At 47.4% G+C, this 25,389-nt stretch overlaps 1 protein-coding gene across 4 annotated transcripts in view; it reads left to right on the top strand.

The window, feature by feature from the left end:
• The window catches only part of LOC144479404 (A-kinase anchor protein 2-like), an 82,909-nt gene that overhangs the window by 8,757 nt on the left and 48,763 nt on the right, over positions 1 to 25,389 (top strand). For 2 of the 4 annotated variants that reach the window (XM_078198034.1, XM_078198032.1), the window contains exon 1: positions 20,658 to 20,750. The exons of the other annotated variants lie outside the window; for them this stretch is intronic. The gene's annotated coding sequence lies outside the window, so the exon portion shown is untranslated. Of the gene's footprint in view, positions 1 to 20,657; positions 20,751 to 25,389 lie in introns of those variants that run through there. 4 annotated transcript variants of the gene reach the window in all.

The raw sequence follows: 25,389 nt of genomic DNA, 5'->3' as shown, positions 1-25,389 counted from the left end.
TTGCAGCGCTCCCCAAGTACCGCACTGACATTGCAGCACTCCCCAAGTACCGCACTGATATTGCAGCACTCCCCAAGTACCGCACTGACATTGCAGCACTCCCCAAGTACCGCACTGACATTGCAGCACTCCCCAAGTACCGCACTGATGTTGCAACACTCCCCAAGTACCGCACTGACATTGCAGCACTCCCCAAGTACCGCACTGACATTGCAGCACTCCCCAAGTACCGCACTGATGTTGCAACACTCCCCAAGTACCTCACTGACATTGCAACACTCCCCAAGTACCGCACTGACATTGCAGCACTCCCCAAGTACCGCACTGATGTTGCAACACTCCCCAAGTACCTCACTGACATTGCAACACTCCCCAAGTACCGCACTGACATTGCAGCACTCCCCAAGTACCGCACTGACATTGCAGCACTCCCCAAGTACCGCACTGACGTTGCAGCACTCCCCAAGTACCTCACTGACATTGCAACACTCCCCAAGTACCGCACTGACATTGCAGCACTCCCCAAGTACCGCACTGACATTGCAGCACTCCCCAAGTACCGCACTGATGTTGCAGCACTCCCCAAGTACCGCACTGACATTGCAGCACTCCCCAAGTACCGCACTGACGTTGCAGCACTCCCCAAGTACCGCACTGACATTGCAGCACTCCCCAAGTACCGCACTGACGTTGCAGCACTCCCCAAGTACCACACTGATGTTGCAACACTCCCCAGAACCGAGTGTGGGTCCAGAGCGTTGTTTTCAAGCTCAAAAGTGGATTTAGATTGACAACCTTCTGACGCCCACAGGTTCTGACTCCCGGGTTTCCTCCGGGTGCTCTGGTTTCCTCCCACAGTCCAAAGATGTGTGGGCTAGGTTGATTGGTCATTCTAAATTGCCGCTTAGTGTCCCGGGATGCATAGGTTAGAGGGATTAGTGGATAAATATGTGGGGATATGGGGATAGGGCCTGGGTGGGATTGTGGTTGGTGCAGACTCGATGGGCCAAATGGCCTCTTTCTGCACTGTAGGATTCTATGATTTCTATGACTCAAGGGTCCAGAGGGCTGCCCCTGGCTGATGTAAGGAAGAAGAGGGGGGAATTCCCAGCTGAAGGCATGTCAGGAATTAGAAACTGAATTATATTGCAGGATCTCAGGAGAATTGATCTCCAGGTAATTCCGTAAATTGTATTTGGCAGAAGGTCAAACAGATCAGAAGTGTCAACGTGCAGCTATAAGATTGGTGAGAGGGTTTGGTTGCTTATGACAGTGACACTATTTTTGGGAAATGGAATAACTATTGTTGAAAGTTTATTTACTCCTGTCACCAGTAGGCTTACAATAACATTGCAATTAAGTTATTGTGGAAATCCCCTCATCGCCACACTCTGGCGCCTGTTCGGGTACACTGAGGGAGAATTTAGCCTGGCCAAGGCACCCAACCGGCACGTCTCTGTGGGAGGAAACCAGAGCACCCGGAGGAAACCCACACTGACACGGGGAGAACGTGTAGACTCCACACAGACAGTGACCCAAGCCGGGAATCAAACAGGAGTCCCTGGTGCTGTGAGGCAGCAGTGATAACCACTGTGCCACTGTGCCGCTCTGGGAGGACTGGGGCAATTGCTGGGAGGACTACACCTGAACTATGATCGGCTCAACCAGGACCTATTGAATGGTGGAGTCAGCCCGAGGTTCCTATTCCTACTCCTGCTTCTAATTGGAATGTTTGTATGAACTGAGCTGGGACGAAGGAAAATAGGACTGTAAATAGAACTTAAACTAATAAAGCGTTCAAGGTAAATATAATAATTACTGAGGGATAGAAAAGAGGCCATAAGGAAAAAGGCCAATGTATTAAAGGAGATGAAGATAGCAGACTATAAGGAAGTAGTAATGATAATAAACGCTTGTTAAAAATAAATCAGGAGTGATAAGAAATAAAATCACTTTAAATTTCCTGTACAGCGATGTAGAAACTTTAGCAACCAATAGTGTTAGAAATGAAAAAGTGAGAGAAATACCTCAGGGCTACTATTAACATCCTGGGGTTTATCTTCAATCAGAAACTGAGCTGGCTTAGCTATAGAGGGCGGCACGGTAGCACAGTGGTTAGCACTGCTGCTTCACAGCTCCAGGGTCCCGGGTTCGATGCTCGGGTCACTGTCTGTGTGGAGTTTGCACATTCTCCTCGTGTCTGCGTGGGTTTCCTCCGGGTGCTCCGGTTTCCTCCCACAGTCCAAAGATGTGCAGGTTAGGTTGATTGGCCAGGTTAAAAAATTGCCCCTTAGAGTCCTGGGATGTGTAGGTTAGAGGGATTAGCGGGTAAAATATGTGGGGGTAGGGCCTGGGTGGGATTGTGGTCGGTGCAGACTCGATGGGCCGAATGGCCTCCTTCTGCACTGTAGGGATTCTATGATTCTATGATATATAAATAACATGGCTACAAGAGCAAGTCAGAGGCTGGGAATTCTGACTCCCCAAAGTCTGTCAACCATCGACAAGGCACAAGTCAGGAGTGTGATGGAATGCTCTCCCCTTGCCTGGATGGGTGCAGCTCCAACAACACTCAAGAAGCTCAATAGCATCCTGGACAGAGTAGCCCCGCTTGATTGGCACCCCATCCATAAACATTCACTCCCTCCACCACCCAAACACATTGGTAGGCGTACGTACCATCCACAAGGTGCCCTGCAGCAACTCACCAAGGTTCTTTTGACAGCACCTTCAAAGCCCCAACCTCTACTAGTTAGAAGGACAAGGGCTGTTTGTCATTTTTATAAATGACCTGGATGAGGCATAGAAGGCTGGGTTAGTAAATTTGCGGATGACACTAAAGTCGGTGGAGTTGTGGACAGTGCGGAGGGAAGTGGCAGGTTACAGAAGGACATAGATAAGCTGCAGAGCTGAGCTGAGAGGTGGCAAATGGAGTTTAATGCGGAAAAGTGTGAGGTGATTCACTTTGGAAGGAGTAACAAGAATACAGAGTCCTGGGCGAATGGTAAGATACTTCGTAGTGTGGATGAGCAGAGAGATCTCGGTGTCCATGTGCATAGATCCCTGAAAGTTGGCACCCAGGTTGATAGGGTTGTTAAGCAGGCGTACAGTGTGTTAGCTTTTATTGGTGGAGGGATTGAGTTTCGGAGCCATGATGTCATGTTGCAGCTGTACAAAACTCTGGTGCGGCCGCATGATAGGAAGGATGTGGAAGCATTGGAAAGGGTGCAGAGGAGATTTACCAGGATGTTGCCTGGTATGGTGGGAAAGTCTTATGAGGAAAGGCTGAGTGACTTGAGGTTGTTTTTGTTAGAGAGAAGAAGGTTAAGAGGTGACTTAATAGAGGCATACAAGATGATCAGAGGATTAGATAGGGTGGACAGTGAGGGCCTTTTTCCTCGGATGGTGATGGCTAGCACGAGGGGACATAGCTTTAAATTGAGGGGTGATAGATATAGGACAGATGTCAGAGGTAGGTTCTTTACTCAGAGAGTAGTAAGGGTGTGGAATGCCCTGCCTGCAGCAGTAGTGGACTCGTCAACATTAAGGGCATTTAAAGGGTCATTGGATAAACATATGGATGATATTGGAATAGTGTAGGTTAGATGGGCTTTAGATTGGTTTCACAGGTCGGCGCAACATCGAGGGCCGAAGGGCCTGTACTGCGCTGTAATGTTCTATATTCTATGGGCAGCAGACATAAGGGAACACCATCACTTGCAGGTTCCCTCTAAGTCACTCACCTTCCTGACTTGGAAATATATCACTGCTCCCTCACTGTCGCTGGGTCAAAATCCTGGAACTCCCTCCCTCACAGCACTGCCAGCTGTGCCTACATCAACATGAAATAAAGATGGCCATGGTCACCCAGAAACAAAGTTCTGTCCTTAATTGCACATAGCGTAAGAAATAGAATCGCGTGTTAGAAGCACACATTGATTGTGTAGGGTGTGATGTGGTGTTGCTAAGAGACCTGGCATGCTGCACTGGCCATGGTTGGGAGATAGATATTTGAATCTTTGGAAAGGTCAAGTAGATTGAGAAAGGATCAGTAGCAATATTGATAAAAGACACAATGACTTCTGTTAAAGAGATTTGCATAAGAGATATCAAACAGTGAGCACTGTGGAACGAAAGCAAAATACTGCAGATGGAAATTTAAAATTAAAACCCAAAATCATAGAATCATAGAAACCCTACAGTGCAGAAGGAGGCCATTTGGCCCATCGAGTCTGCACCGACCACAATCCCACCCAGGCCATATCCCTACATATTTTACCCACTAACCTACGCATCTCAGGACACTAAGGGGCAATTTTAGCATGGCCAATCAACCTAACCCGCACATCTTTGGACTGTGGGAGGAAACCGGAGCACCCGGAGGAAACCCACGCAGACACGAGGAGAATGTGCAAACTCCACACAGACAGTGACCCGAGCATCGAACCCGGGACCCTGGAGCTGTGAAGCAGCAGTGCTAACCACTGTGCTACCGTGCCGCCCAAAAATACTTGAAATATTCAACAGGTTCAACAGCCTCTGTGTGAGAAACAGCGTTAACAATTCACATCAATGTCTTCTCATCAGAACTGGAATGGAATACTTTCTGGAATTTGGAATATTTTGTTAATGGGGAGAGATTAGGATGTGGAGATGCCGGCGTTGGACTGGGGTAAGCACAGTAAGAAGTCTCACAACACCAGGTTAAAGTCCAACAGGTTTATTTGGTAGCAAATACCATAAGCTTTCGGAGCAGAGCTCCTTCGTCAGATGGAGTGGTTATCCGTTCTCAAACAGTACACAGACACAGAAATCAAATTACAGAATACTGATTAGAATGCAAATCTCTACAGCCAGCCAGGTCTTAAATGTACAGACAATGTGGGTGTAGGGAGCATTCAACACAGGTTAAAGAGATGTGTATTGTCTCCAGACAGAACAGCAGAGATTAGGAAGCAGAGAGATCTGGGTGTCGACAAATCCCAAAGAGAGAGTGGGGAGGGAAGAAAGCGAATGGAATGTTAGCCTGTATCACTAAGGGAACACAAAGAGGAGAGAGTGATGCTGCGGTTATATAAGTCTTAGTCAGACAATATTAATGACTGAGTTCAGTTTTAAACGCCACACCTCAGGAAGGAGCTTTTGCTCTTGGAGAAGGTCAGATAGTGGGTGTGGAAACTGGTCATGTTCCCCTGGTTATAGAAGATTGTGGTGATCTAATTGGGGTAATCTGAGGCTATGTTGGTTCTTCAGAAAGTCATGTGGAAACTTCAGTTCAAATCCCACCATGGCAGCTAAGGAACTTGAAGAAATTTGTAATAAGTTAGTCACAGTAATGGTGGTCATGAAACTATTAGATTTTCATTAAGACCAATCTGGTTCCCTAATGTCCATCAGGGAAGGAAATCTGCCATCCTTACCTGGTCTGGTCTACATAGAATCATAGAATCCCTACAGTGCAGAAGGAGGCCATTTGGCCCATCGGGTCTGCACCGACTCTCCAACAGAGCATCTTAATCAGGTCCTGACCCTGTAGCCCCACATATGTACCCCGCTAATCCCCCTAACCTACACATCTTTGGACACTAATGGGCAATTTAGCATGGCCAATCCATCAAAGACAGTCTTTGAACTGTGGGAAGAAACTGGAGGAAACCCACACAGACATGGGGAAGACATGCAAACTCCACACAGTCACCCAAGGCCGGAATTGAACCCATGTCCCTGGCGCTGTGAGGCAGTAGTGCTAACCACTGTGCCACCATGCCGCCTTTGAAAGCATCAAAAAAATTATCTGTTCAGGTAGTTGTCGTGAGGTAAGGCCCGAAGTCTAGGCAGTGAACTAATAAAGGTTTACTAACCGATCAACTGTACACATTACAGAGCAAGGAAAAAGGTCTTGAACATGTGGGTCCAAAACTTTAACTCTTGGGACAAGCCCAGGCAAATCTGAGTGAGTCCCCAACTCGGTTCCTGATTGGACCGGCTGGTTAGATGACCCTTTCAGGGAACCGCCCCACATTGCTCCCCCTTTAAATTTCAGATTAAATACACAACAACAGATAAGTAAGTGGCAGGGCATCAAGTACAGTCCATTACAACTCCAGTCTGCCTGGTGATTGCTGAACTCATTGGGAGTGACAAAGCTCTTGGGCAGACCCCTTTCTCACTGGAACAATCTCCTCCCGCTCCCTGCCGGATGGACTTCCTGTCGGTGATGAACTGCTTGGGCCAGTGCCCTCTTCACTTGCTGATGCTGTCGAGGTTTCCTTTGCTGGGGGACATGCTTCACCTTGCAGCCTATGAGTTGAGTTCGGTCTGATGTGCTGGAGCCAATCTCTCCCCATGGGGCTAGGTCCTTGTCCCTGTACAGTGATGAGTGGGAGTCAGGCTGAATGCTGCCTGTAAGAAGTCTCACAAAACCAGGTTAAAGTCCAACAGGTTTATTTGGTAGCACGAGCTTTCGGAGCGCTGCTCCTCACCTGATGAAGGAGCAACGCTCTGAAAGCTCATGCTACCAAATAAACCTGTTGGACTTTAAGCTGGCGTTGTGAGACTTCTTACTGTGTTTACCCCAGTCCAACGCGGTGTTGTGGGAAATTACCACCAGAGTCAGACTGGAGGTTCAATAATACAGCTTTATTTCGGACACAAAGCTTCGGGGAGAAGGCACTGGTACTCAGCAGTACTTGGCAGCTACCTTCTCAATCATACAGTAGCAGTTGATCATTTTTATACCTTCCAGACAATGGATAGTCCGGACATTAGCCATTCAACACATCGTTATAGTTGAGTAGACAGATCACGGTGATCGATAGTTAACACATCGTTACAGCCAGACATATACAGACATGGGCATTTAACATCGCATTGTTCACAGAATGGATACATTTCCTCTATCAATGGCTGGTTTCGGTCTATTCATTCAGTGATTGGTTTTGCTGCGTTTATGTATTTCTGTTCCCATCTATGGCTGATCTTATTATCAGACCTTATTGTCCTGGGTCTGTCCTTATCTTTAAAGTGCCTCAAGCTCTTCAGGCTCCACCGCTGTAAGGGACTCTGTGATATTTTACCAATACCATTGCAGCCAGGTGAGGGATGGATGTTGCATGAGGCCCCTCCCCCCAATCTGATGCCCCCTATAGTTGCTGAGCTCCTTTCTCTGTATTCTCCAGTGATGGAGCTATCTCAATCACCTTCTTCACATCCAAATTGGGTTCTGCCAATAATTTTTTAAGACTGTCATGTTGTTAATTTGTTGTTTAAAGAGCCCATGACACAAAGCCCTGCTTTGGTTCTGAACATTATACAATTTTCAGCTCATATAAACCGAGGCCGGGGTTTCCTAGTCCCGCTGTGGCGTGTTTCTCACCCCCCCTGTTATATAAGGAGAGCTTCATTGGAACTTCTGTTTCACTTCAATCCCAAAGGCTACGTGGAATAGCAATGCTGGAGGCCAGGTCAATACAACGCTCTTTGACCAAATGTTTGGTCACCTATCCTTGTCCTAACATCTGCCTGTGGCTTGCAGTATGATCATCCAACTATTTACTGCTTTAACAGGTACTAACTAACTGCAAGTTGTTATTGTATAATGCCTTTGACATTGTGAAACATCCCATGAAACTTTGAGAAAGAGAATCGGAGATAAAACAGCACTCAGCAGCTCAGGTTCTTGGACAGGTTTTGTCAAGGAGCCAGGTTTTAAAGAGGATCTTATTTAGAATTTCTCTTCACCAAAGTGATTCATGTCAGTGAAATTGAACTTTGGATGCCTTTGCCAATAACAGCAACCACTCCCAGATTGGAAACATTATCGGTAAGATACAAGATAAAATTCCCAAATAGAAATCAAAAGTTTCGGAATTTCACAATTGGTTCCACAGCATTTCAAAAGAGAAACTGATGCGTTAACGCTCGGGTCAAATCTGTGGCCAGAAGCAGAGAAAACATTTGGCAGCACTGGCTGATCAGACAAAAGGTGAGAACACACACAACAGGTGACAGTGTCAGAAACGGAATAAACTGCAAGCAAATAGATGGAGGGGTGGACTCGGGGAGGGGGGGGAGGGGAGGGGGAGAGGTGGACTCGGGGTGGGGGGGGGGAGGGGGGGACGAGGGCAGGGGGGAGGGGGTGGGGTGGACGAGGGGAGGGGGGGAGGGGTGGACGAGGGGTGGGGGGGGAAGGGGGGGAGGGGTGGACTCGGGGTGGGGGGGGGGGGGCCAAGGACAGAATAAGCATGGGGGTGAATAGGACAGAAATGAGCAGCAAACTGCCACAAAATGGAAATATAAAACTAAAATAAATACTGGAGACACAGCTTCACTGAGCTGCCACTTCCTTACCCAATACTGAAGTGTTTGTCTTCATAGAAACATAGAAGATAGGAGCAGGAGGAGGCCATTTGGCCTTTCGAGCCTGCTCCGCCATTCATTACGATCATGGCTGAACCTCCAACTCAATAGCCAAATCTGCTTCAATGTGAGGTCCTCATTTTTCTGACCCTAGGAGGATTCCCAATCCCACTAACAGCAGAGGAGCCCCCCCGGCTTGTAGATGCTGATTGATGTAGTGCAGTGTTTCTAATGTGTCCACTCCAACTCGGCTCTGGGCCATGTTAAATGGGTTTCAGCAGAAGTGTTGAGAAGATTCCAAGCCTTGAGAGACATCTTTCTCATTAAGACTAAAGCCACAGCAGTATTCAGTCAGTGACAGGTGGCTAACCCTCCAGGATGGTGCCAGAGGTGCAAGAATTTAAGATGAACCTTCAGAAGCTGTTGCAAGATTCTACTCCATCGAGAAGACAGGGAGAAAGAGAATACAGATTGATGGGGGTTAGGAATGGATCTAGAACTCTCAAACAGTGAATGAATTTGTGTGATGGCCAGTGAGTTTTGACATTCTGTGGAGCTTAAATCCAGCCTCACTGAACCTTTCAGTGGGTGTTTCCCGCAGATAGACTACCCGTGTGTTGACTGAATGAATTTCTCACCTGAGTTATAAATGGTTTAATCCGGTTGAGTGAGGCTGGTTTGTGTAGACAACCTTTCACCTGCTGGTAATGAAGGAGTGTTAGAGAATGAAATCCAGTCAATCTATAAACTGAGATGTATAAATTGTAGAGTGCGTATTTGTTTGTCCCTGCTGTGTTTACACGGGAGAATTAGCTTGGTGCTTTTTATTACTGTAACTAATCCCTTTGCCCTGGGATAAGTGACATTGATCTCTTTCTGTGTGCTCTGGTTGAACTGAGTGTTGATTCCTGCTCAGTGAGCTAGCTGCAATGTGGCTGCATTAAGCTGTACAGCTTCACTGTATTGGATTCACTGCTTCCTCTGCTAATGATTCTCCTCACCACCATCCCTATCACTAATACTGTCAGTTAGCTCCGATTTGGTGGAGAGACTTAGATATTCCGCAAATCACACAAATTGCTTAAAAAGTGATATTCCTCTTACAACCCAAAGCAAGGGCCTGCATTTATATTGTGTATTTTGCAAACTCAGAACATTCCAAAGTGTTTCACAGTCAAAATATTGCTTGTTTGAATTGAAACCAATGTAGGAGATGGGGCAGCCGAGGTGTGCACAGAAACTTCCAGAAACAGCACAGGGACATTCAGCAGATGACCTGTTTTTAACGGCCTTGCGTGAGGGATAAATGTCAACCAGGAACCAAAGGAAAACGCCACTGTTCTTCAAACTATGTCATAGGATCTTTTACACCCAGCTGAGAGGGTGGGCAGAGCTTTGTTCTTGACTCAAATACAGCACCGCCAACAATGTAGCACTCCCTCAGTGCAACACTACTCACTCTCAATGTGGACAATGGGCTAAGGTATTTGGAGTGGGACTTCAACCCAGACCATTCTGACTCAGAGCTTCGCTCGTCCCAAAACCATAAAATCCCGCCTGAGGTTAACGGACCCTCACATTGTCCACCCTGTCGATTCCCGTGGCGGGCAGGGCAGTAAAATTCCAGCTTTGTTACAAAAGACAATCTGAACTCTTTCCAAAAGCACAATTAATTGTTCCTTAACTCTGACCATAGTCTTTGCTGTAACTTTTGTGTTCCCTTTTAAAGAGACCAGTTTCTACATCCTTCCAAAACTGGACAGTTTATTTCCTGGAATAAGTTTGGCACCAACTGGGGAAATGATCAGGACTTCCCGATGAGTTCTGAGATGATTTGTGTGGAGGTGAATGGGAAGTTCAATGTGTTGAATGGTTAGTAACAGGGAGCTGTGACGAAAAACAAACAACACTGAGAACCATAGGGAGAAATCTGAGTACATCGGAAAGGATGATTCTATGATCCAGAATGGAATGTAAAGATACGTTTTCTGAATTGGCATTTGTTGTTAGACAGCAATAATCAATGTTACATTGATTCTGACCTTGTAATTGATATTGCTCAGTCTGTGGTGCTGTGTGACGTCTCATGAAAAAGCTCTGTCATTGAGACCATTTTCCGAGGGAGGATTTCTAGAGAACAGAGTTTAAATGGGGGTTGAGGCACAATGTGATCTAAGGTTACAGCTACACAAATCACTAAAAGTGGCAACTTCAAGTTAATATAACTGCAGAAAAACTGCAAACAAAGCACTGGGATTCATTACTAGAGAAATAGGATTGAAAAGAGGGGAAGTTATGTTAAAGACAATAGAGAGACGGAATGTTAACTCAGGAAAGCCAGAAACCAGAATCAGTTTGGGTGAAGCTAAGAAACAGCAGATGGCAGAAAACATTGATGGGAGTTGTTTACAGAGCTGTAACAATAGTTATAGTGTGAGGCAGAAATGTAATGAGGGTAACTTCATGTAGACTGGACAAACATAGAAATACAGAAACATAGTAACATAGAAGACAGAAGCAGGAGAAGGCCTTTTGGGCCTTTGAACCTGCTCCACCATTCATTACAATCATGGCTGATCTTCCAACTCAATAGCCTAATCCTGCTTTCTCCCCATAACCTTTGATCCCATTCGCCCCAAGTGCTATATCCAGCCGCCTCTTGAATACCTAGTCACATTTGCAGTAATAATATAGAGAATAAGTTCATGAAATGTATGCAACACAGATCTTTATGTCAAGGAACCAACTAGAGAACTGACTAATATAAACAAAATACAGGGGATGCTGGAATCTGAAACAAAGACAGAACATTGGAAAAACTCAGCAGGTCTGGCAGCAGCTGTAGGGAGAGAAAACAGAGTGAACAGCTGGAATTTTACTGGCATGCCTGCCTCGATTCCGGGGGCAGGCGAGGCTCGGAGAACGGCATTCTCCATTGGCCTTGGGCGGGATCATCCGAACCTCGGGCAGACATGCCAGTAAAATTCCACCGAGGTTTGAGTTTGATGAAGAGTCAAAAGGACTGGAAACTCTGTTTCTCTCTCCCGACTGAGCTCTTCCAGCACTTTCTGTGTCTGTGTTCGAGTGCAGGCTGTTTTGGATCTAGCATTGCCCAATGAGAAAGAGGTTAATGAACCTTGCAGGAAAGAGGCTCCTTAGGCTGAAAGGCCACAATAATCCACAAATTTATATCGAGTTTGAGAGTCATTCAGTTAAGTCTGAAATCAGGGTCTTAAATCTAAACAAAACAAACTACTTGCTATGAGGGATGAGTTGTGACTAGTGGTGTTCCGCAGGGCTCTGTATTGGGACCTCTGCTGTTTGTGATTTATATAAATGATCTGGAAGAAGGTGTAACTGGGGTGATCAGTAAGTTTGCGGACGACACAAAATTGGCAGGACTTGCAGATAGTGAGGAGCATTGTCAGAAGCTACAGAAGGATATAGATAGGCTGGAAATTTGGGCAAAGAAATGGCAGATGGAGTTCAATCCTGATAAATGCGAAGTGATGCATTTTGGTAGAAATAATGTAGGGAGGAGCTATACGATAAATGGCAGAACCATAAAGGGTGTAGATACGCAGAGGGACCTGGGTGTGCAAGTCCACAGATCCTTGAAAGTGATGTTACAGGTGGAGAAGGTGGTGAAGAAGGCATATGGCATGCTTGCCTTTATAGGACGGGGCATAGAGTATAAAAGTTGGGGTCTGATGTTGCAGATGTATAGAACGTTGGTTCGGCCGCATCTGGAATACTGCGTCCAGTTCTGGTCGCCACACTACCAGAAGGACGTGGAGGCTTTGGAGAGAGTACAGAGGAGGTTTACCAGGATGTTACCTGGTATGGAGGGGCTTAGTTATGAGGAGAGATTGGGTAAACTGGGGTTGTTCTCCCTGGAAAGACGGAGGATGAGGGGAGACTTAATAGAGGTGTATAAAATTATGAAAGGCATAGATAGGGTGAACGGTGGGAAACTTTTCCCCAGGTCGGTGGTGACGTTCACGAGGGGTCATAGGTTCAAGGTGAAGGGGGGGAGGTTTAACACAGATATCAGACGGACATATTTTACACAGAGGGTGGTGGGGGCCTGGAATGCGCTGCCAGGCAAGGTGGTGGAGGCGGACACACTGGGAACGTTTAAGACTTATCTAGACAGCCATATGAACGGCGTGGGAATGGAGGGATACAAAAGAATGGTCTAGTTTGGACCAGGGAGCGGCGCGGGCTTGGAGGGCCGAAGGGCCTGTTCCTGTGCTGTATTGTTCTTTGTTGTCTAAAGTAGATTGAGAATTGAAAAGAAAGGTCTAGTATTTAAGAAATTATACATTATATAAATTCCTTTAAGGCACAAAAGCTCCACAGAAAAAGTTAGTCCAACTTTGGTTAACAAAGTAGTTAAAGATAGAATTAAATCAGAGGAAGCGGCTTATAATCTTATCAATATGTCTCAGGACTGGGAAGATTGGAAATGTATCGCCATTCCAGACCCGAACCACTCACTGTGCGGAAACCTATTTTTCTCACATCACACTTACTTCTTTTGCAAATCACTTTAAATCTGTGCCCTCTCATTCTCGATCCTTTTATGAGCAGGAACAGTCTCTCCCTACCTGCTCTGTGCAGTCCCCTGATCATTCTGTCAAATCTTGTGCGTTGTGAATGGCTAACACAGGTTTATAATTACTCGACCACTCCAGTTACTTGCTGCTACTATCTCTGCATTTGTCTGGAAATCTAATTGTTTCAAAGGCTTGGGATCATGTTCCATTTTTGTATTAATTGAGAATAAGTTTACATCAAATTGGTGCTTTATCTTTCCCTGGACCAGTTTTACGCTGCCTCAGCAGTATAACTGACGAGTCAATAGACTGCCCAGTGTAACAAAGCCAGGGTGATAACAAATGGATGGTTTGTGCAGTGTGCTGCTGAGCTAGATGGCTGGGGACACTGGCAGTCACAGTGTTTAGTTCCAGGCTCCATACAGAGTATCTTCCTCTGTGTTTTCATATCATTTGACACAATTCTCTGTGCATTGAGAGGGATCATCAATCTGTCTGTTGTAGTGATCATGTTCACATGCTCTCCAGCACATACATACCAACATGGAGTAGGAGTAGGCCATTCAGCCTCTTGAGTCTGCTATCCCATTTAATTAGACCATTGCTGATCTGATAGTAACCTCAAATTTGCATCCCTCCTACCCCTAATACCCTATCACCCTTTTGCTTAACAAGAACCCATCCACCTCTGCCTTAAAAATATTTAAAAACTGCTTCCACCACCTTTTGAGGAAGAGAGTTCCAAAGATTCACCACCCTCTGGGAGAAAAGTTTTGCCTCATCTTATTTTTAAACAGTGACGCCTCATTCTAGATTCTCCCACCAGAGGAAATATCCTCTCCACATCCACCCTGTCAACACCCCTCAGGATTTGTTTCAATCAAGTCACCTCTTATTCTTCTAAACTCCAGTGGATACAGCCTAGCCTGTTCAGCCTTTCCTCATAAGACATCCCAGCCATTGCTGGTATTAGTCTGGTAAACCCTCTCTGCACTGCAACCAACACATTTACATCCTTCCTTAAATAAGCTGACCAGTGCTGTGCATAGTATTCCAGATGCCCTGTATAACTGAAGCATAACTTCCATACTCTCATATTCAATTCCCCTCCCAATAAACAATACCATTCTATTGGCTTTGCTAATTACTCACTGTCCCTGTAGGCTAGTTTAAAGTTTATTTATTAATGTCACGAGTAGGCTTGCATTAACACTGCAATGAAGTTGCTGGGAAAATCCCCTAGTCGTCACACTCCGGCGCCTGTTCGGGTACACTGAGGGAGAATTTAGCATGGCCAATGCACCTAACCAGTGCATTTCGGACTGTGAGAGGAAACCGGAGCACTCAGAGGAAACCCACGCAGACATGGGGAGAACGTGCAGACTCCACACAGATAGTGACCCAAGCCGGGAATCAAACCCGGGTCCCTGGCGCTGTGAGGCAGCAATGCTAACCACGGTATTTTCTGATTAATGCACTAAGACACCCAGGTCCCTCTACACCTCAGAGCCCTGTAATCGCTCACCATTTAGATTATATGTTTCTTCTTTATTTTTCCTGCCAAAATGAACAATTTCACAATTTCCTGTTCTGTACTCCATTTGCCAGTATCTTTGCCCACCCACTTAATCTAGCTATACCTCTTTGAAGCCTCCTTATGTCCTCTTCACAACTTCCTTTCCTACCTATCTTTGTATCATCAGCAAATTTCAATGCCAGCCCATCCATCCCTTCATCCAAGTCATTGATATAAATTGTAAACAGCTGAGATTCCAGCACTGATCCCTGTCCACAACACAACACCTGTCCAAGCTATCCGGAGAACAGAATATTCAATATCTCCTTTGTTTAACAATTGCAGCCTTCCTGATCCTTGGAGAGTTCCCGCTAAACAGAAAGGATGTTTATTTCTAGAATGGGCATTTTCTGGGATAGACCCTGGGATTAGTGAATAAATCATCCAGGCTGATTATAATAGTCCATATGCTGACAGAGAAAAATTCCAGGAAGCATAACCAAGGGAACACATCTGTCGTGGGGATGAATTGTCCAAGGCAAGTTGTTGACGATGTTCTGAGGATACCTCCCCGGATACAGTTTAATCAGCAGCTGTGTCCAGTACAGCCAACCTGTGGGCAAAATGTAGAAAGGTACAGGACAATATGGAAGCAATAGTCAGTGATTTCAACTTCCCTAATATTAACCGGGATAGAATGAATGTGAAATATATAGAGAGTGCAGAGTTCTTAAAATGTATTCAGGAAAACTTTCTTTTAGCCAGTACTCAGCAAGCCCAAGGAGAGAATGAACAGTTCTAGAAGTAGTTTCAGGTGAATGAAGCTGGCTAGGTGAATGGGCTATCAGTGGGACAGCACCTTGACATGGTGATCATAATGTTCATTTCCAGTAGTTGTGGAAAAGAACAAATATAGACCAGGAGATTCACTAGACTAATTCCAGAGATGAAGGGTTTGTCATATGAGGAAAGATTGAACAGTTTAGGCCTATACTCTCTGGAATTGAGAAGAATGAGGGGAGATCAAATTGAGGTATACAAGATGATAAAAGATATGGATAAAATAGACGTGCTTCCTCTTGTGGGGCATTCTAGGACGAGAGGTCATAGTGTTAGCGTAAAGGGTAGCAAATTTAAAACAGAGTTGAGGGGAAACTACTTCTCCCAAAGGGTTGTGAATCTGTGGAATTCGCTGCCCCAAAGTGCGGTGGATGCTGGGACAGTGAGTAAATTTAAGGAGGAGTTAGACAGATTTTTAATTGGGAATGGGTTGAAGGGTTATGGGGAGAAGGCAGGAAAATGGGGATGAGGAGCATATCAGCCATGACTGAATGGCGGAGCAGACTCAATTACATGTGCAGTGGACAATGGGGAACCTGTGGATGTGGTGTATCTGAATTTTCAGAAGGCATTTGACAAGGTGCCGCACCAAAGACTGTTACATAAAATAAAGGTGCACGGTGTTACGGGTAATGTATTAGCATAGATAGAGGATTGGTTAACTGACAGAAAGCGGGGGTAAATGGGTGCTTTTCTGGTTGGCGATCAGTGACTAGTGGTGTGCCTCAGGGACCCTTCATAATCTTATGGTGTTGGGACCGCAATTGTTTACGATTTACATAGATGATTTGGAGTTGGGGGCAAAGTGTAGTGTGTCAAAATTTGCAGATGACACTAAGATGAGTGACAGAGCAAAGTGTGCAGAGGATGCTGAAAGTCTGCAAAGGGATATAGATAGTCTAAGTGAGTGGGCAAGGGTCTGGCAGATGGAGTACAATGTTGGTAAATGTGAAGTCATCCATTTTGGTAGGAATAACACCAAAATGGATTATTATTTAAATGGTAAAAAATTGCAGCATGCTGCTGTGCATCGGGACCTGGGTGTCCTTGTGCAAGAATCACAAGGAGTTGGTTTGCAGGTGCAGCAGGTAATTAAGAAGGCAAAATGGAATTTTGTCCTTCATTGCTAGAGGGATGGAGTTTAAAAACAGCGAGGTTATGTTGCAGCTGTATAAGGTGCTGGTGAGGCCACACCTGGAGTACTGTGTACAGTTTTGATCTCCTTACTTGAGAAAGGATATACTGGCACTGGAGGGGGTGCAGAGGAGATTCACTAGGTTGATTCCAGAGTTGAGAGGGCTGGCTTATGAGGAGAGACTGAGTAGACTGGGGCTATACTCATTGGAATTCAGAAGAATGAGGGGAGATCTTATAGAAACATATAAGATTATGAAGGGAATAGATAAGATAGAAGCAGGAAAGTTGTTTCCACTGGTAGGTGAAACTAGAACTAGGGGGCATGGCCTCAAAATAAGGGGAAGCATGTTTTGGACTGAGTTGAGAAGGAACTTCTTCACACAAAGGGTTGTGAATGTGTGGAATTCCCTGCCCGGTGAAGCAGTTGAGGCTACCTCATTGAATGTTTTTAAGGCAAGGATACATAAATTTTTGAACAGTAAAAGAATTAAGGGTTATGGTGAGCGGGCGGGTAAGTGGAGCTGAGTCCACGAAAAGATCAGCCATGATCTTATTGAATGGCGGAGCAGGCTCGAGGGGCCAGATGGCCTACTCCTGCTCCTAGTTCTTATGCTCTTGTTCTCAATGGGCCGAATGGCCTCATTCTGCTCCTATATCTTATGAACTTATGAATTATGAGTAAAATTTGTTAATTGGGGAAGGCCAATTTTACTAAACTGAAATGTGATTGACTAAAACAGTTATTTGAAGTCAGTAAGTCAGTGTCAGAGCGATGGGGAGGCACTGAAGGAGGAGATATAGGGGATTCAGGACATACAGTCATCGAGTTTTACAACATAAAAAGAAGCCTTTCAGACCATCATGTCTGCACTGGCCAACAAGCACCTATCTATTCTAATCCCATTTTCCAGCACTTGGTCCATAGCATTGTATGCTGTGGCATTTCAAGTGCTCATCTAAATGCTTCTTAAATATTGTGACAGTTCCTGCCTTTACCACCCTTTCAGGCAGCAAGTTCCAGATTCCCACCACCCTCTGGGTGAAAAAGCTTTCCTCAAATCCCCTCTAAACCTCCTGCCCCTTACCTTAAATCTCCGCCCACTGGTTATTGAACCCTCTAGTAAGGGGGAAGGTTCCTTCCTATCTACCCTACCTATGTCCCTCATAATCTTATACACCTCAATCAGGTCCGCCCTCAGCTTTCTCTGCTTAAGGAGAACAACCCCAGCCTAATCAGCCTCTCTTCATAGCTGAAACACTCCAGCCCAGGCAACATCTACCCCCTCTCCAGTACAATCACATCCTTCCTATAATGTGGCAACTTGAACTGCACACAGTGCTCTAGCTGTGGCCTAATGAGCATTTAATACAGCTCCATCAAATCCTCCCTGCTCTTACATTCTATGTCGTGGCTAATAAAGGCAAGTTTCCCACACACCTTCTTAACCATCTTATCTGCCTGTCCTACTGGCTTTAGGGATCTTTGGACATGTAAGCCAAGCCCCCCATGATCTTCTGCATCCTACCGTTCATTGTATACTCTCTCACCTTGTTACTCTTCCTAAAATGTATCTCATCACACTTTTCAGGGTTAAATTCCATTTGCCACTGTTCTGACCAGTCTATTTATATCTTTGTGTAATCTAAGACTTTACTCCTCGTTATTTTGACCAGCCCACCAATTTCCATGTCATCAACAAACTTACTGATCATACCTCCCACATTCACACCTAGATAATTAATATACACTACAAACAGCAAGGGACCCAGCACCAGTCCCTGTGGAACACCACTGAACACAGGTTTCCAGTCACAAAAACAACCTTTGCCCATTACCCTCTGCCTCCTGCAACTAAGCCAATTTTGGATCCAATTTAGCAAATTGCTCTGGATCCCAGAGGCTCTTACTTTCTTGATCAGTCTCCAATGTGGGACCTTGTCAGAAGCCTTACTTGAAGTCCATGTAGACTACATCAACTGCACTGCCCTCATCTACACACCTAGTCACCTCCTTGAAAAATTGAATCAAATTTGTTAGACATGGTCTGGAATCTTACACTGAGGGAGTGCCACACTGTCAGAGGGTCAGTACTGAGGGAGTGCCACACTGTCAGAGGGTCAGTAGTGAGGGAGTGCTGCACTGTCAGAGGGTCAGTACTGAGGGAGTGCCGCACTGTCAGAGGGTCAGTACTGAGGGAGCGCTGCACTGTCAGAGGGTCAGCACTGAGGGAGTGCTGCACTGTCAGAGGGTCAGTACTGAGGGAGTGCCGCACTGTCAGAGGATCGGTACTGAAGGAATGCTGCACTGTCAGAGGGTCAGTACTGAGGGAGTGCCGCACTGTCAGAGGGTCAGTACTGAGGGAGTGCTGCATTGTCAGAGGGTCAGTACTGAGGGAGTGCCTCACTGTCAGTCAGTATTGAGGGACTGCCGCACTGTCAGAGGATCAGTACTGAGGGAGTGCTGCGCTGCCAGAGGGTCAGTACTGAGGGAGTGCCGCACTGTCAGAGGATCAGTACTGAGGGAGTGCTGCACTGCCAGAGGGTCAGTACTGAGGGAGTGCCGCACTGTCAGAGGGTCAGTACTGAGGGAGTGCCGCACTGTCAGAGAGTCAGTACTGAGGGAGTGCTGCAGTGTCAGAGGGTCAGTACTGAGGGAGCGCTGCATTGTCAGAGGGTCAGTGCTGAGGGAGTGCTGCAGTGTCAGAGGGTCAGTGCTGAGGGAGCGCTGCATTGTCAGAGGGTCAGTGCTGAGGGAGTGCCGCACTGTCAGAGGGTCAGTACTGAGGGAGTAATGCACTGTCAGAGGGTCAGTACTGAGGGGGTGCCGCACTGTCAGAGGATCGGTACTGAAGGAGTGCTGCACTGTCAGAGGGTCAGCACTGAGGGAGTGCCGCACTGTCAGAGGGTCAGTACTGAGGGAGTGCCGCACTGTCAGAGGGTCAGTGCTGAGGGAGTGCTGCACTGTCAAAGGGTCAGTACTGAGGGAGCGCTGCACCGTCAGAGGGTCAGTACTGAGGGAGTGCCGCACTGTCAGAGGGTCAGTACTGAGGGAGTGCTGCACTGTCAGAGGGTCAGTACTAAGGGAGTGCCCCACTGTGAGGGTCAGCAATGAGGGAGTGCCGCACTGTTAGAGGGTCAGTACTGAGGGAGTGCCGCACTGTCAGAGGGTTAGTACTGAGGGAGTGCCGCACTGTCAGAGGGTCAGTACTGAGGGAGTGCCGCACTGTCAGAGGGTCAGTACTGAGGGAGTGCTGCACTGTCAGAGGGTCAGTACTAAGGGAGTGCCCCACTGTGAGGGTCAGCAATGAGGGAGTGCCGCACTGTTAGAGGGTCAGTACTGAGGGAGTACTGCACTGTCAGAGGGTTAGTACTGAGGGAGTGCCGCACTGTCAGAGGGTCAGCAATGAGGGAGTGCCGCACTGTCAGAGGGTCAGTACTGAGGGAGTGCTGCACTGTCAGAGGGTCAGTACTGAGGGAGTGCTGCACTGTCAGAGGGTCAGTACTGAGGGAGTGCCGCACTGTCAGAGGGTCAGTACTGAGGGAGTGCCGCACTGTCAGAGGGTCAGTACTGAGGGAGTGCCTCACTGTCAGAGGGTCAGTACTGAGGGAGTGCCGCACTGTCAGAGGGTCAGTACTGAGGGAGTGCCGCACTGTCAGAGGGTCAGTACTGAGGGAGTGCCGCACTGTCAGAGGGTCAGTACTGAGGGAGTGCCGCACTGTCAGAGGGTCAGTACTGAGGGAGTGCCGCACTGTCAGAGGGTCAGTACTGAGGGAGTGCCGCACTGTTAGAGGGTCAGTACTGAGGGAGTGCCGCACTGTCAGAGGGTCAGTACTGAGGGAGTGCCGCACTGTCAGAGGGTCAGTACTGAGGGAGTGCCGCAGTGTTTAAAGATTCGGGGAGGTTTCACCCTGTTTGTTCCTTGCCTTTCAGTAAGCTTGAATCTCATTGTTTGTGAAGTTTGTTCTGCAGGTGGAAGCAGTAGTTTGAGAACTCAATATTTTCTGTACAATGTCTCTGGACTGTGAAGGTGAAAAGCTGCGCTGAGGGTTTGGGCAGTGATTCTTTTTGGCTGTGTTACCTTTTTGTTCTTTCTGTTTTATTGCTGCTTCTGAAACACTTCAATAAGACCCAAATCTAACTTTCCTCCGATTCTTTCCCTAAACATGATATCCTGTGCTGGCCCCCCCTCCCTCTCTCTCCAGGGAGGGGTGTGGTCCCGAGTCACATTCACGTACTCCTAAACTTCACTGTAAAATGCAGCGACCTTGGAGTGTGAGCAGAGACTGTCCAGAGTTCGAGTTATGTGTGTGTGAGAATAGAAGCTGTACACCTGAGCCAGGTAAGGGAGTGTTTTTGCAGCAACTGTACAAAGGTTGAGTATCCGTCTGCTCTTGTTTGTTTGTTTCTTCCGACCTGTCCCAAACATGTAGGGTTTATACTGGTAAATATGAGGTGGTTTAGTCAGTAAAACATGAAACTGAGTGTGAAATCCAGCAATATGTGCTGGTCATTTCTAGCGATGGTTGATTTGAAAGTCTTCCTGTTTCTCCTTTCCAACAACTGTTCGGTCTGACCTTTCAGGAGAATCAGTCTGGCATTTGCTCTGTGTTCTCAGTTAGAAATTAAAGCTCATTTTACAACTAGGAGCAGGCACCTGGTATTGTGCCCTCCCTGTTTTAGCTGTGAGCAGGGTGTGTGTTTGGGTGAGGTGTCAGTCACTGAGGGTTTGTGTATCGTGAAATGTTGAATATTACCCAGTGATTGGGAGGAGGATTGGGGTGGGGATTGGGGGTGGGGGGTGGGGGATTGGGGTGGGGATTGGGGTGTGGGGGTGGGGGTGGGGGATTGGGGTGGGGGATTGGGGTGAGGGTGGGGGTGGGGGGATTGGGGTGGGGGGATTGGGGTGGGGGTGGGGGGATTGGGGTGGGGGGATTGGGGTGGGGGGATTGGGGTGGGGGGATTGGGGTGGGGGTGGGGGGATTGGGGTGAGGGTGGGGGGATTGAGGTGGGGGTGGGGGGATTGGGGTGGGGGGATTGGGGTGGGGGGATTGGGGTGGGGGTGGGGGATTGGGGTGGGGGGATTGGGATTGGGGTGGGGGTGGGGGGATTGGGGTGGGGGGATTGGGGTGGGGGTGGGGGGATTGGGGTGGGGGGATTGGGGTGGGGGTGGGGGGATTGGGGTGGGGGTGGGGAATTGGGGTGAGGGTGGGGGAATTGGGGTGGGGGGGTGAGGGTGGGGGAATTGGGGTGGGGGATTGGGGTGGGGGATTGGGGTGAGGGTGGGGGATTGGGGTGGGGGATGGGGAGGGGATTGGGGTGGGGGTGGGGATTGGGGTGAGAATGGGGGGAGCCCCAGTCCGAGTCCACATCAAGGGGCTAAAATGAAACGTTCTGCAATCTAGAGGAAATTCTCTGGCAGGCTGAGTGTTGCTGGACGCTGCTTCAAGCAGCACCTCACTTCCCAACAGTAAGAAATACTGCAGATGCTGGAGATCTGAAATAAAAACAGAGTTCCAAAGAGGAATCATAGAACATAGAACAGTACAGCACAGAACAGGCCCTTCGGCCCACGTTGTTGTGCCGAGCTTTGTCTGAAACCCAGATCAAGCTATTTCCTCCCTATCAGCCCGAAGTACTCCATGTGCCTATCCAATAGCTTCTTAAATGTCCCTAAAGTTTCTGACTCCACTATCACAGCAGGCAGTCCATTCCACACCCCAACCACTCTCTGAGTAAAAAACCTACCGCGGACATCCCTCCTATATCTCCCACCATGAACCCTATAGTTATGCCCCCTAGTTACCACTCCATTCACCCGAGGAAATAGTCTTTGAACGTTCACTCTATCTATCCCCCTCATCATCTTATAAACCTCTATTAAGTCTCCTCTCAACCTCCTCCGCTCCAAAGAGAAAAGCCCAAGTTCCCTCAACCTTTCCTCATAAGACCTACCCTCCAAACCAGGCAGCATCCTGGTAAATCTCATTTGCACTCTTTCCAGTGTCTCCACATCCTTCTTATAGTGAGGTGACCAGAACAGCACACAATAGTCCAAATGTGGTCTCACCAAGTTCCTGTACAGTTGCAGCATAACCCCACGGCTCTTAAACTCAAACCCCTTGTTAATGAACGCCAACACACTATAGGCCTTCTTCATGGCTCTATCCACTTGAGTGGCAACCTTCAGAGATCTATGGATATGAACCCCCAAGATCTCTCTGTTCCTCCACATTCTTCAAAACCCTACCTTTGACCCTGTAATCCACATTTAAATTTGTCCTACCAAAATGAATCACCTCGCATTTGTCAGGGTTAAACTCCATTTGCCATTTTTCAGCCCAGCTTTGCATCCTATCTATGTCTCTTTGCAGCCTACAACAGCCCTCCACCTCATCCACTACTCCACCAATCTTGGTGTCATCAGCAAATTTACTGATCCACCCTTCAGCCCCCTCCTGCAAGTCATTTATAAAAATGACAAATAGCAGAGGACCAAGCACTGATCCCTGTGGCACTCCGCTTGTAACATTCATGTTGGACTTGAAATGTTGGCTGGAATTTTCCAGCCCCAACACACTGACACAATCTTCCAGTCCTGCTGATGTGGACAGAGATTTCAATAACTCGCTGACCCCACCACAGGAGAACCTGCAGCAGAGGAAGGGCTGGAAAATTCCAGCCATTAACTCTTGTTTCTGTGTCCACAGGTGCTGCCAGACCCTACACTTTCTATTTTTATCCCAATTTCCCTACATTGTCAGTAAAGGTTTAAAGCCATCTCTAGTCAAACGACGGTCACTTAGATCCCCAGTATGTAGAGAATGGTGTACACTCCTGCCTGCTGGAAAAGTGGACTGATGTACGATCCAGTGAGGAGGAAGACAGCAGTTTGGTTTATGTGTCCGATCACGAGTGGGAGTGTCTGTGTGCCAATGGAATTGGGCTATTTCTGCATGTCCTCATTCCAGAGTACAGGGGGGGTGAATACAATGAGCTTCATCAGGAACCAAAATTTACTCCTTGTGACCTCATTTGCTGGCCCTGTCCTTGGGGCCCCTGTGTTAATCTGCAGTAACACTCGCCCCAAGACCGGAAAGTTCCGCCCAAGGTCAATAGAGCTTTGCATGGTCTGCCCCTGCCCGCTATGATACCCATGGTGGGCGTGACGGGAAGATTCCACCTGTGATGTCCTGCTGTTATCCACTCATGTCAAGACTACCCTGACTTTGAGTGGAATTCAGTAAGGGAGGGAGTGGGTGGGTTTGATCTGATTTATTATTGTCACATGGGGCGGCACGGTGGCGCAGTGGTTAGCATTTCTGCTTCACAGCTCCAGGGACCTGGGTTCGATTCCCGGCTTGGGTTACTGTCTGTGTGGAGTTTACACATTCTCCTCATGTCTGTGTGGGTTTCCTCCGGGTGCTCCGGTTTCCTCCCACAGTCCAAAGATGTGCGGGTTAGGTTGATTGGCCATGGTAGAAATTGCCCCCTTAGTGTCCTGAGATGTGTAGGTTAGAGGGATTAGTGGGTAAATATGTAGGGATATGGGGGTAGGGCCTGGGTGGGATTGTGGTCGGTGCAGACTCGATGGGCCAAATGGCCTCTTTCTGCACTAGGGTTTCTATGATGTGGGATACAGTAAAAAATATTGTTTGTTGTGCAAAGCATACCGTTCATAGAGTACATAGTGGGAAGGAAAGGAGAGAGTGCAAAAGGTAGCGTTAAAGTCATAGCTAGGGTATAGAGTTAATCAACTTAAATTTTCTTTGTTCTTTCGGTTCCCTGGAACGGTAGGGGGTTTTAGTTAAGTTGGGCAGCGTGGTCAGTGCAGGCTTGGAGGGCCAAAGGGCCTGTTCCTGTGCTGGAACTTTCTTGTTCTTTATTCTAATATAAAGTAGGTCCATTCAAAGGTTGGATGGCAGCAGGGTGTAGGGGGAGGGGGATTTACAAAGAGTTGTTAAAGTATACCCGACCACGTCAACTTCCCTCACATGTTCTCCCTTTGCCATTTGCATCTTGCTGCTCCTCAGTGAGGCCATTGGCACTGATGTAGAAACGGATGTGAGTGTGGGGCAGACAGCTCGGTGCCTCCTGTCTGCACCCTTCACCTTTACTGCAGCGGGGCCCGTGTCAACGATAGGTTACCCAGGGGATCAGAGGTTGTGGAATCTGCACCCACTGTGGGTCTCAAGTCCACAGCCAACTCTCCCTACAATCTCCTCACAGCATTTGCAGCAGTGACTGGCATTTATATGGCAGCCTTATCATAGGTCAAATATTAAAACCCAGCCCCACAGGGAGATATTCAGAGGAGTCAGTAAAGGTTGGGTCAAAGGTGAATGGAAGAGGTTAGAGAAAGAGTTTCCAATCTGGGCACCTGGAGCTGAGACAGCTGAAGGCACAGCTGCCAATGGTGTGAGGGGGTGGGGGCGATGGGTGGTGATTAGGGGATGGGGGCAGTGCAGGTTTGTAGAGGGGATGGGGTTGGGGACTGGGTGGATGGCGCAGTGATCACTGGCAGTCAGAGAGGGAGGAAAGCAGAGTTCCCAGGGTTGTTGTTGAAGTGCAACATTTTCTATAAAGGGGCATTAAATGCCAGGAAAAGGTCAGAACTGGCACAATGCCAGCTTTTGTAATTTATTGCCTGGAGATGTGTTTCGGGCAGAATTTTCCAGAAACATTTCTAAGTGTTGTCCTCAGTGGGAAGATGGGTTCATGGATGAGAGGGGTGTGGAGGGATATGGTCCAAGTGCAGGTCAGTGGGACTAGGCATAAAATGGTTCGGCACAGACAAGAAGGGCCAAAAGGCCTGTTTCTGAGCTGTAATTTTCTATGGTTCTATGGTTCTACGGGTGAGATTCTCGCTGGGAGGGTCAGTGCCATTCAGTTCACAATTCATCAACACTTCGAGTGTTCTTTGGAGTGGAAACCTAAAGACACGGACAAGACTGGCTCCTCAGAGATTGGGGCAACCCTTT

This window comes from Mustelus asterias, chromosome 26 (assembly GCF_964213995.1).
Source record: "Mustelus asterias chromosome 26, sMusAst1.hap1.1, whole genome shotgun sequence".
NCBI classification, from domain to species: domain Eukaryota; kingdom Metazoa; phylum Chordata; class Chondrichthyes; order Carcharhiniformes; family Triakidae; genus Mustelus; species Mustelus asterias.
This window is presented reverse-complemented; position numbering and strand designations above follow the sequence as displayed.